We start from the raw sequence: 12454 nt of genomic DNA on the forward strand, positions 1-12454 counted from the left end.
GTGGTCCATGACGGGAGGGTTGTTTACCTGCGGCGAGGGGATGGGAGGACAGCAGAGGGGAGGGCCCTGGGGGTGGGGGCAGTGATTTACTCTGGAGGGGTTGCAAGGGTGGCAAGGACTGTAATTAGAGGGGGAGAGAAATTTATCTGGTGTCTGGAGAGGCTGTCCCTGCTGGAGGCCTGGAGGTGCTCTTCTCCTCTGAGCGGCGGGTGATTTACGGAGGAACACTTTGGCCACGGACAGGACAGAGTGGCACACAAGACCTGTGTGGGAGTAGTGAAACATGTCATTATCACCCAGTGGACCCCTTAATCTGATGAGTGCAATTTGGACAACAACCAACACTCAAACAACCTCCAACAGCTTAAAAACTTAAGTCACCTTTTCTGATTTCACTGCACACTAGAATTTATAATAATACCTTTAAACATATTTCAGATAGTGCTGACATGTTTTAGTTTTCACCTGGGCTTGGACAGTGTTGGTTAAGTGACTGGTGTTGATGGTCAGTGGTAAAGGCATTTATTTCTGTAAAAAGAGTGTGATCATCGCTCACCAAAATGCAGTTGGGAGTGTATTATTAGACTGGCACACGGACCATTGGCACATTTATTCCTCGGGTCATGCTCAGCCTTGTGTCCTGTCGGGCTATTTGTGATTTGATTTAGATGTGTTCAGGGCCACTTGTCTGTGACAGAAAGGCAGTCTGGCATTGCTTTTGAGCAGAGTGCCTGAAATGCCTCATCAGTGGACGACGAGAAATGAGGAAGAGCATTCAGAGCGACGGCTGGACTCTCAGGGCTATTTGCCGGTGATGGACACACATGCTGAGGCAACCTTGACCTTTACTGTGACATGTTCTAATTTTGTCTGAGAGGTAATTGGGGAGATGATGGATGCCCTGCTCTTTTATTATGTTGATTCATCCACTGAATCCCAAACTGTCTGTCAGGGAATCTTTTTATAATGCTCCATCACCAGCTTTGAATGGAAACGATCCTCTTAAATGGCTTTAATTGATGCTTAGTGTGGACATAAATTATGGACTCGCGACGTGAATTTGTTCAAGCGGTCCCGCTGGATATTACCTGGAAAGTTCTCCCTCCTCACCAAGTGTTGATATGACTCCTAATCTACCTTCACAAAGTTCAAGTTCAGTTTAGCCATTTGGACGGAGCATGTGGTGCCGTGGGCAGATCAATGTGGCCTTTAGCATTTACCATATAGCATCCGTACAGTAGTTTAAGGTGACTCATGCGCTGGGCTGAGATATGAAGGCAGTCCTGCGTGACTCTGAGCCGGACTGACTGGCGATTAGCCGAGGCTACTGTGGCAGGCGATGCCGAGGGACGAGCGAGGTTCAGTTGTCTGAATGTGAGATTATTCTGAGCTCCAGAGAAGTGACAGCTGCCTAGGGGCCTGGAGGTTTTGGCTTGCTCTGGCAAATGTCACAGCGACACGTTGGTCCTGCCATGACCGGTGATGAAGATGGGCATCTGGCATCTGGTTCAGTGGTCAGGTGGCCGTGCATTTTCCTGCCCATGAAAGTCAGCTGAATTCACTTATTTTTGTTTCACTTGTGTATTCCCCCTGATCTCTCTCTCTCTGTCTCTCTTTCCCTCTCTCTCTCTGGCTGATTGATTCACTGTATTCCAGACAGACAGGCTGGTGACCCTCGGTGTAAACTGTCAGAGGTAGAAAGAAAACACTGCCAGCAGAGGTCAGGGGGTGGCTCCATCCTGTGTCACAGAGCCCTGTCCTGTGGAGAGCAGGGATCCAAACTGCCCTTTATTATTATGCACCACTCTGCATCTCTGCATCTCCACCCAGGCGAGGGGACCTCTCCTCAGCCGACCCCTGTCCCTCTGCTCAGGAGCCTGAGTGATGGCCGCCATGGAGGAGTGGTGTGTCTGCATGGACACACTCATGGGCTTCCTCTCCCATACTTACTGTGACGCCTGAGCATGGAAGGGAGTGGGCCAGGATTTAATTGTGCGCAGAGAATCCCCATCATTAGGGAGGACTGGCTAATTGCACTCCCGCATGTCAGCATGGGAGGGGAAACCGACAGCTGACTGTCAGAGGGAGAGCTGAGATGCTTTGTCATGTCTGCCGTTTCATTATAATCAGCTCGAGAACGGGCTGAGCGGAAAAGTCCCCGGAGAGAGACTAGTCACCAGCGCACACGAGGCAAGCTTACATCACCCTCACACAGCGTTATCACGTGGCTGTCATCATGCAAAACCGCAACGTGCAACTCCATACTTTCAGTGATTTCAACTGTTGAGAGGGATTTTGAAAGTTGCTTCAAACCTTGCCTCTCACCTTACATCCTTCCCCAGATGTCTAATTACAGCAGTTTTGGCCAACATATGGCATTTTCTGAAATTCCCCCTCATTCATTAATTAGCCATGGTTACCACAGCAACCTTCTTGCTTCATCTTTATGCAGATTGGTAGCTGCAGAAGATCCTGGCTGTCACAGAGGATGAACAACATCGCGCCGGGACTGCTTTGAGAAAACTTAGCCAGGGAAGTTTGACAATTACCATCTCCTGTTTCGCTCGCCCACGGGGCTCATGCAGACTACTGTAGCAGCAGAGACTGTTTTGCGTACGTTTTCAGTTACTCTCTCAGCCGGTGTCTGTCTTGTATTTTGTCATCCCTCTAAATTATTCTGTTTTATTGGAGCTTCAAAGATCAGTTAAGTTCTTCAGCTGAAAACAAAACTTCATACGTCATGGCAATACTCAGACGTGCTATGCAGTCGTAGATTCCATTTCCTCTTCCAGATTTCTAAAACCAGATAGTGCAAATAAACTGTTGATGAGATAAGGGGACTCAGCATTTGTGAGAATGTCTGTAGTAGACAGGTCATCTGCTGGAAACATTAGGCCTATTTTTTGGTCAAAGTTTTCTCCATGGATTCCTGGTCAGAACCCCTATTGGAACAGATTAAAACTTGGGGCATGTTGAATTTTGTCCAAAAATCCAATGTGGCTGCCGTATTCCAAAATGGCACATTTTTACACACTTTTTGCTATGCTATGGGGACATTTCCGGTAAAAAAAGTGTCATTTTAACTGTCCTTTTCTATCAAATACATATTTAACAGAGGTTAACTGATGATTTAAAAACCCTAAGTATTTTTCTAACAATTTTAAATCATTAAAAAAATATAATTTTGTCAGATATTTGTCAAATATCAGAAATCCTCAAATTTCCTTCAAACATAAACAAACACAGTCCGAGGGCACCGGCGTCCCGAATGCCCACAAAAAGAGTCCAAAAAAAGCACACAAATGCACCGCCTAAATCCACAGCAAAGTGTCCCGCGTTGATTACTCCAAAGTCTTATAATTGCTCAGTTCAAAAGCCCCAACTTTCATTCCCCGTACAAGCGCTTAACTCTTTGAATGCCAAGCTGTTTTCGGAAGCTTTGTCCTAGAGTGCCAGCAATCCAGATCATTGTTGATGATTTTTGTACAGCCACAGCATATTCTGTGTTATAGCTATGAACACATACAATGGCTCGTTTGAAAGGTGAGACTTTAAGCTCCGTGCAAATCGTGTATTTCTACACGCCTCTGTTCCTGAGAAATCCCAAGCTAAACAGTGGCTAGTTTTCATCAAAATCGCTGGTTTTTTTCAAGAAATCGAGATATAACGTCTTTCATGAAATATGAAGTGTTGCCTGTAAAGCTTCCGGGAATGACCTAGCGAGACCTGGCGAGACAGCCACCTAGTGATAGACCCACGAAAATGGCCTGGTTTTGAGCTGACGTGCATGAGTCACTGATTCGACCCAAAGCGGATGTAAAATGTCCAGATAAAATGTCCAGATTGTGCGTTTTCATGAGTTTTCGATCGTCATATATTTAATCTCCATTCATCACAGAGTTCCCAAAATCACATATAAGGTGTGTTAGAGTGTCTAGTTTCGTAATTTAAAAAAAAGCTAAAAACGTAATATTACGTTTTTGGCACTAAACGCATGGGAAGGAAAGGCACTCAATGAGTTAACAATGTCCACTGCTCCGCGAAAAACATCCCGCTGCTCAGCCTTACCTGACAAAGCAGCACTCGACTCTTAAAACGACTCACTGTCCAGGTGTCCCTCATTCAATTACTCAATTAAACCCTCATCTCATGAACAGGTGGTGACTTGCGTAACTGCATTCATCGTCAAAGTCATCACACTACCCCCCTCTTTAACAAAAGACTCGTCCTCGAGTCTCTTTTATAAGACATAGTCCTTTGTCAATGCTGGAGGATTTGTTGTCCTTTCCGGTCGCACCACCCCACTTAAATCACATCTTTGTCCAATAGCATAGTCAGAGGCGGGGGCCAGAGCAAAGGCCACAGCAGGGGCCGGGACAAGGGCCACAGCAGAGGTAGGGGCAGGAGCTACAGTAGAGATAGGGGCCGGGGCCATAGCAGAGGCAGGAGAATCAGCAGAGACAGGGATCGCCTGTTAAAGAACCGTCAATAATATGAGGCCAATCCCACAAAGCTCCTTACTTCTGTCTGATTTTTAGGTTCTGCCCATGACCGTACTGCCTCCAACTTTGCAGGATCGGCCATTACCCCTTCAGCGGAAATAATAAGCCCCAAATACTGTACCCTAGTGGAAAACAAATTACATTTAGATGGTTTTACTTTCAGATGGGCTGCATGTAGTTTATTTAGAACCTCACCCAGTCGACTTAAATGCTCTTGAAAACTGCGGCCAAATACAATGATGTCATCAAGGTACACTAGACAAGTTGTCCACTGTAAATCAGCTAATACGAGGTCCATTAATCTCTGGAACGTACTGGGGGCGTTAGTCAGGCCAAAAGGAAGCACGTTAAACTCCCATAGGCCACTCTTTGTGGTAAAAGCTGTCCTGCCAATAACCACTGGCCAAGTCGAGGGTGGAAACCCACTTTGCATGAGTCAGACTATCTAAAGCATCATCGATACGTGGGAGAGGGTAAGCATCCTTCTGTGTAACATCATTAAGCTTACGATAGTCTACACAAAAGCGTAGCCCGCCATCTTTCTTTCTAACAAGGACCACAGGGCCAGCCCAGGGACTTACAGATGGCCGAATCACACCCCGTTCATGCATCTCTTTAATGTGGTCAGTAACTTTTTGTTGTAAATGTAACGGCACACGCCGTGGAGCCATTTTAATGGGTGTCGCTTGTCGAGTGTCAATCTGATGAAGAATCAGATGTGTCCTCCCCAAATCTCTACTAAAGACAGACAAATGAGTGGAAAGAAGGCCATTAATCCCCTGCATCTCAGATTCACTGAAGCCCCTATTATGTAGTCCCAGTTTTTACACCAAAGACTCTGTAGACCAACCTACATAATCTTCAGAAGTCTCCAATATCGGCCCTTCCTCCACATGGACATCAGGGCAGAAGGTGCCCAACGACATGCCCTGTTTCAGTGTATGAGGATGTTCTGCCACATTTATAAGCCTGACTGGTATCAAACCCTTATCTACTCTACTGACCACCCTAACAACCAATACATCACAATAATTTGAAAGGGCTCCTGAGGGTTCCAGCATGCCTTCCATACCTTCCAAACAGGCCCCGCTGATGATCTCTGGAATGATCACTTCACTCCTAGGAGGAATAACAAGATCCTTTTCCACAGTCACCGGCCTGTTCTCCTTTAAAGAATGGATGAGTTGTAAAGACAATTGCTTTCTCATTAACACACAGGACCCCCCCTTTAAATCAACCACAGCTCCAAACTTACATAAAAAATCTGTCCCCAGCAACCCCTCTTCTGGTGCAATATCTGCTACTAAAAAATCTGTTATCAGAGCTCCATCTTCAGGCCAGAATAGCAGTTGAGAAGGGCGGGCATTTGGCCCTCTGTACCAGCCCCCTCTAGTTTAAATAGGGGCAATTCGTCCTAATGTGGCTGTAATAGACACAATTGACGAATTGCCCCTATTTAAACTAGAGGGGGCTGGTAAAGGGGGCACATGTAACTCCTCTCCTAGTTACTCTACATTGGCCTATAGGACACTTACTAGATCTGCTTACAGCTATCTCAATTCTATGATCCAGCTGTGAATCCCCAACCACTCACGGTCATCTGATGAGCATCTGTTGTGTCGACCAGCCATAAATGCTAGATCTAATTCTAGACTCTTCCTTAGTGGCTCCTCGTTGAGTGGAATGAGTAGCCCAGTGCTCTCCGTTCCTGTGATTGTTTAGGCCCAAACATTCACCATTTTGGGGATATAATTGAATTTATTTTGATTTCTCCTAATAGGCTCATCAAACTGAGCACTTATTTAAGCAAATTTCAGTGAAAATGTTGCAAAGTCATCTGCTGACAGTGAAGTAGCTGATGGCAGTGGTGGAGGATTGAGAAGAGACTTGAAAGTTGAAAAAAGTTTTCTACTGTCAGTTGCGCTCTCAATCTTGTTCTGATAGAATGTCTTTTTTGAAAGTGTAACAGTGAATGAAAAAGATGATAGCAAAGACTGGTAGTTACTAAGATCATTTCCATCTCTGGATTAACCTCATTTTCTCTCAGCAGCTCTAAGTATTACTATTATTAATATAATAATAGTAACAATATAGCCGATAAAATAGTATTTTTTGTAATTCCATCACCTTTATGGAACTATCTTGTTTCTTATATCAATTAACATTTGTCAAAATGTTTTTAATGGGGGAAAAAAACTCTAGCTTAGCCAAAAGTGCAGGCCCAAAAATCACCATTTTGGGGATATCATTGAATTTATAATTGAGTTTTTGGGAAAATGTCTAAATGCCATATGTTTTAATCTGTTTAAGTTAAGGTACCCAATTTATTTGAACTGTATTTTAACCTGTAAGAGGTTTATGTTTACAGGAAATTTGATGATTTCTGATATTTGACAAATATCTGACAAAATGATCATTTTTTCAATTCATTTTTAAATTGTTAGAAAAATACTTAGGGTTTTAAAATCATCAGTTATCCTATGTATTTGATAGAAAAGGACAGTTTTTTGCTAAAATGACACTGTTTTTACCGGAAATGTACCCATAGCATAGCAAAAAGTGTGTAAAAATGTGACCTGTCTGTAGGGATGGCAAAAGCTAGATGTTATGTGACCTTGGAGTTTCAAGGGCACAGGCCATACATGAGACGAAGAAGAAATATCCATCCTTCTCAGTCAGAAAAAAATCTCATGTGACTAGAATCATACAAGGGCACGAAACAAAGAAGTGCTGTCTATATCTGATTTCCCCCTCTCCTTGGGCTCCAAAGATGAATGAGGTTCTTTGATGTATTTTTTAACTTCAGCTTCTGCATCACCTTTGATGATTCCATGTAGGCTTGCAATGAGCACACATTGTGCTTTCTGCACTCGCTCAGTAATGGATGTTGGGGTAATTCTGTGGGGAAGATTAAACGGGTTTTAGCATCTGAGCCCTTGGGTTTTTGACAGGAGGATTTCATGGGAGAGGGGGAACGTTAACAAATCATTGCATGTTTCAGATGAGAATACTTTTTATTGACATTAAAATTATTTTGTTGTCAGGAAGTCATTTCAGAGGAAAATGTGGCTATCTTTGCACTGAGTTTCCACAGCCACACTTTTATGTTTTTTAGAGCTGACCCTTAAATTCCAGAAAGATTGTACACTGAAGTTGATATCTCCCCTGTCAAATGATATATTAAAAGTGTGCTTTATGACGTCTGATGGAATTGGGTTGGAGCTAGTGCAGTTGCCATGCTGGCATTTTTTGGAGCACATAAAAACTTTTCACTGCTTTTACATTACATTATGAATAATTGAAGTCAGCACACTTCATGGACCTCGTTAGCCTGTGCCAAATAGACCATCAACGCCCCGACTCTGGCGTTCAGAACATCTCACCTCCTTGTGCCCACACGTGTCTCCCATCATAAATATTACACACCTCAGCTGCCAGGCTGTTTAAAAGAGCACTTTCCCTTTCACCTCGGAGGTTACAAGATTAGCACTGCCCACGGGCCTGTGCACCACCCCCAGCAGACTTGGTCTATCATGAAGAGTTTATGGAGGGCTCCCGTGCCAAAAGGCCTTGTCTGGCCCATTGCAACTCGTTGGCATGAGAGTGTGTATGTATCTGTGGTTAGGGATCTCAGACTGCTGTTGCAAAGGCAACACCTTTTATAGTGTCCTTTGGAGCCAGTGGAAGGGGTCAGCATCAAGATGCTGGTCAACTCCAGCCAGTGGCACTTAGAGTTGATGGCATGAGGCCGGCTGCCTAGGCAATCCCATCCCTAAGGCAATCAACTTTGCACCAGATGGACTGCAGTAAATGCTGCCTCTTTCATCACTTTAATCAGACACGGAATGCTTCATGGCCAGGTTGCTCTCACACGCGTGCGCGCGCACACACACACACACACACACACACACACACACACACACACACACACACACACATACACATACATGAACACACACTCACACACACACACACACGCACGCACACACACACACACACACACACACACACATACCAAAAGTTAGTGTAGCTCTCCTATCTTTCATCCTGGACACAGCTAACCGGGCCCTTGGAGTATTTACAAACATAATGAGTTTTGGCATGAGTTACTTGCAATTTCAGGAGACTGGCCAGTGGCATTGACGATGTTCATCATTTTAATGATCACCAATATGTAAGTAGTGTCCCTATCACTCAGACTCAGTGGTTCACTTATTTTCACTGAATCAACAAATCACATTGATTAAGCTCACACTACATCTTGATATCACTGATGAATGAGCAGTCAACTGTGTGTTTACCACACAAGGTGTTAGTTATGCATTTAGATGTTTACCTCAAATCAAAACACTGTCAAACCAAAACTTGATTCAAAAATCATTTAAAGCAAAAAAAGGCATTTAGTCTAGATGATAATATCAAAACTTTGTATACAGATATACAGAAGTCGATTGTACTGAGTAGCCTGACTTTCAGTACAGTTCCTAAAACTCCCCAGCAATAACAACTTTAAATGCTGAGGCTAAATGGCTTTTATCCCATCCACATCTCTCAGTCTGTAATGAATTATGGTCAGAGATGGTCTCCCTATTGTTCGCATCCCTTTGAAATATTTTCACTGGGGTCTGGAACTCTTATTTATTCCTGTAGCATTTTCAGAGTTGAATGGTGCTTGAGCAGGGGAAAAAAAGACTCCTTCAAGCAGAACAAAGCCTCACATTAATCATTCAAGCAAAGGCCCAGCTGTCCCCAGGGATTCAACTGGACTCAATGCAAAACCTCTTCATGAAATATTGCATATAAAGTGCACCAAAGGTTGTGGGGAGAAACTGATGTGGTGAAAGAAATGTACATTCTCCAAACAGGAGTGCCGTCTGCTCTCTCTCTGTCTTCCCTTGTGATACGCACTGCAAATGAGGGTGTTGAGATACAGGCCCTGAACCCATTCACCATGACCCTTGAAATAATCTTGGCCACTAGATTCCAATGCTCACTGATGGTATGCCTTGCTACTCAGAGGTGCAATACGTTAGTGGAAGGTCTCCAAATTGAAGGCCATTACTGAGCTGAGAGACGGCTCTCCAAAGCAGCCATCAAAAGCCCTCCACTTGAGGGCTCCTGGAGAGGGTTTGACGCTGGCAATCAAAGTTCTCTCACTCATAATGGGCCTCTTGATGACTAAGTAGCTCACGGTGCTCCAATTAAGGAATCAAAAAAATTATGTGCTAGAGTCAAACATTTCAAAAGGTCTTAATTAGTAAAAGCTTTTGGTAATGTAATGTAATGTCTGTAATGTCTCAGAAGATCTTAAACATCACTTTTATGTATTCTGTAGGAGAGTTTGCATAACTTGATGAAGCTGTGAGAAGTGTTTTTGTGAAGTGTTGCTGTGCTAACAAGCTTCCAAACACCATCAATATGTACTTGCTGGGCCACCAGCTGCTGTTTTTGGAAATGGCATGGATATGGTATATTTGGTATGGAAATGGTGTGGATATGGTATATTTGGTATGAAAATGGTATGGATATGGTATATTTGGTATGGAAATGGTGTGGATATGGTATATTTGGTTTGGAAATGGTATGGATATGGTGTATTTGGTATGGAAATGGCGTGGATATGGTATATTTGGTGGTATGGTTATGGTATATTTGGTATGGAGATGGTATGTATAATGTATATTTGGTATGGAAATGGTATGGATATGGTATATTTGGTATGGAAATGGTATGGATATGGTATATTTGGTAATGCCGTGCCATCAAACTGAAAACATACTGAGGAAAAGCCTATACATACGTTATCTATACATCTCAATCAAAAGGGCAATCACACATAAAGTCAAACAGCACACAGAAATGTTTCAGGACATTTCAATATGAAAGTGGCACTCTCCTTCTGTTTACGGAGCCGGGTTATGCTAAGGGCTAAAATAACGTACGTATATGGAATATTTATTTGAGAAGCTTTCTGTGAACACTCTGAGGTGGCTGAGTTTTGACGACTTCATTTAATATTGATGATTACTTTGTCAAAAAACACTTAAAAAAAACTGTCAACTAATGACACAGTAAAACATTTTCAAAGGAACCCATCGAAACTTCACACCGGATCCTTCACTGAAGGATATTGTTAAGTCTCACCAGAAAATGTCAAAGCACTTTCTAAAAGGGTTCCTCAGACGGAATGCACACAGATAGATTATGCCAGGCACATGCACAACCACAGAGCTAGATATGACGTCTCCTTTACATATTCTGCTTTTATGCTCTGTGTATTTGGAATTGGACAATTACTGTAATTTACCCTGTTAGATTTCACAAACACTTTATGTTCTGAGCACTACACCACTTGTGACATTAATAATTGCTTTGTATGTTAATTGAAAGTAAGAGCAGGCTGTGTGTGTGTGTGTGTGTGTGTGTGTGTGTGTGTGTGTGTGCGCGCATATTACTGAGTAACTGTTTTCTAAAAATGTGTCAGTCTGGGGTTATTTTCCTTGATCTTTCCTTGGTTTCTCATTCCTCTGTCGGTTGATATTCTTGGAATGGAGAACTCTAATGGAATTGGTATTTAACGATGTTCCATGTTTTTATTGCAGTAATTAATTAGCCTGCTGTAATGTTCAGAGCTCCCCCCACATAGCAGCACTCCCTGGTTGTTTCACGCATGCGGAGCACAAAGCACCGGGGCCGAGATGCTGCTGCTGCTCCCCCTCAGCCTCTCATCAGCACTCAGAGGGTTGCAATGCTCACACAGACTCCAGTGCACCATTTCCCATAAACGAAGGACAACGAGCGTGCAGTCCATCCAATCCACTCCCTCCATTCCAAGAAGACATTTGCATATTTCACCACTAATTCTCCTGGAGGATTATTACACTGTCCTGTTGACTGACTCAGATAGAGGTCTCAAGCAACCGTCTTCAGCTCAAGTCACAACTAACCTTCAAACAGTACTACTCGTGACTCCAATGGGTCTCTATAAACTTGATCTATTTTGTGACTGTGAAGGGTATGTGGTTTGGGACATGCATCCATTCCACAAGGAGTTTACCAGTGTCAGACAAGGAGTATGTGTTCTTGAATTCTTATTCCAAAAAGATTTCTTGCAGACCAGACAATCAATATAATTTCTGAGATGGTGATAACCATTAATTGTGTCTTTTCTCTCTTGTTTGCCCTCACCGAATAAAAGAAACATTACATCTTTATCACTAAATAAGCAATATTTTTATCTGGCACAAAGTGAGGTGTTGGTTGCTACTCTGCTGTTAATCCATGAACTACATACACTGCATATTGATGTGCTAGCGCCCTCCTCTCAATTTACTACACAGCAGAGAGGGGAGATGGTCACCTCTGGAAGAGCAAGCATCCATCCTTTGGTAATAATTGACATTGTATGTACTGCGCCAAGGCAACTGGAAAAAAACATTGCAAATGAGTGGTTCTCATGGTGAAAACGACCTTGCTTTATGGCTTAAGTGCTTCCTGCTCCTCTCGTCTGATCTGCCAATCCCATCTATCATTCTAATGCTGTGGCACCAAGCCAGCCCAATCAAGCCCAATTATTTGTACTCTCATTAGCGAGTGACAGCGTTGCAGCTACATCTCTGATTGGACAAGGTCACGTCACATGTCAGGGAACTTTGAGATGCTTTATGTAGATGTGGAACCGTGTGTGTGTGTGTGTGTGTGTGTGTGTGTGTTTGCATGTCTGTGGTTTTTGGTGTTTGATGACACGAGGGGCACTATTATAACGGCACAAGCACTGCATGAAGGATGTGTAAAGAAAGCTCTAGTCATGAGACGGAGGACACTTAATTACATCCTTCAGTATTTCATGTTACGACCCTGTTGACTGTTCTTGGGGCTTTCCTGTGAGAAGGTAGCTGTTGCTCAAGGTAATGGGGAGGAGGGTGTACCGTGGCTGGGGTTGACAGCATGTG

The sequence above is a fragment of the Alosa pseudoharengus genome, unplaced genomic scaffold (assembly GCF_046254945.1).
Source record: "Alosa pseudoharengus isolate Yale_2024_CS ecotype anadromous, Long Island Sound unplaced genomic scaffold, YU_APseudo_1.1 YU_APseudo_1.1_scf_7, whole genome shotgun sequence".
Lineage (NCBI taxonomy): Eukaryota > Metazoa > Chordata > Actinopteri > Clupeiformes > Clupeidae > Alosa > Alosa pseudoharengus.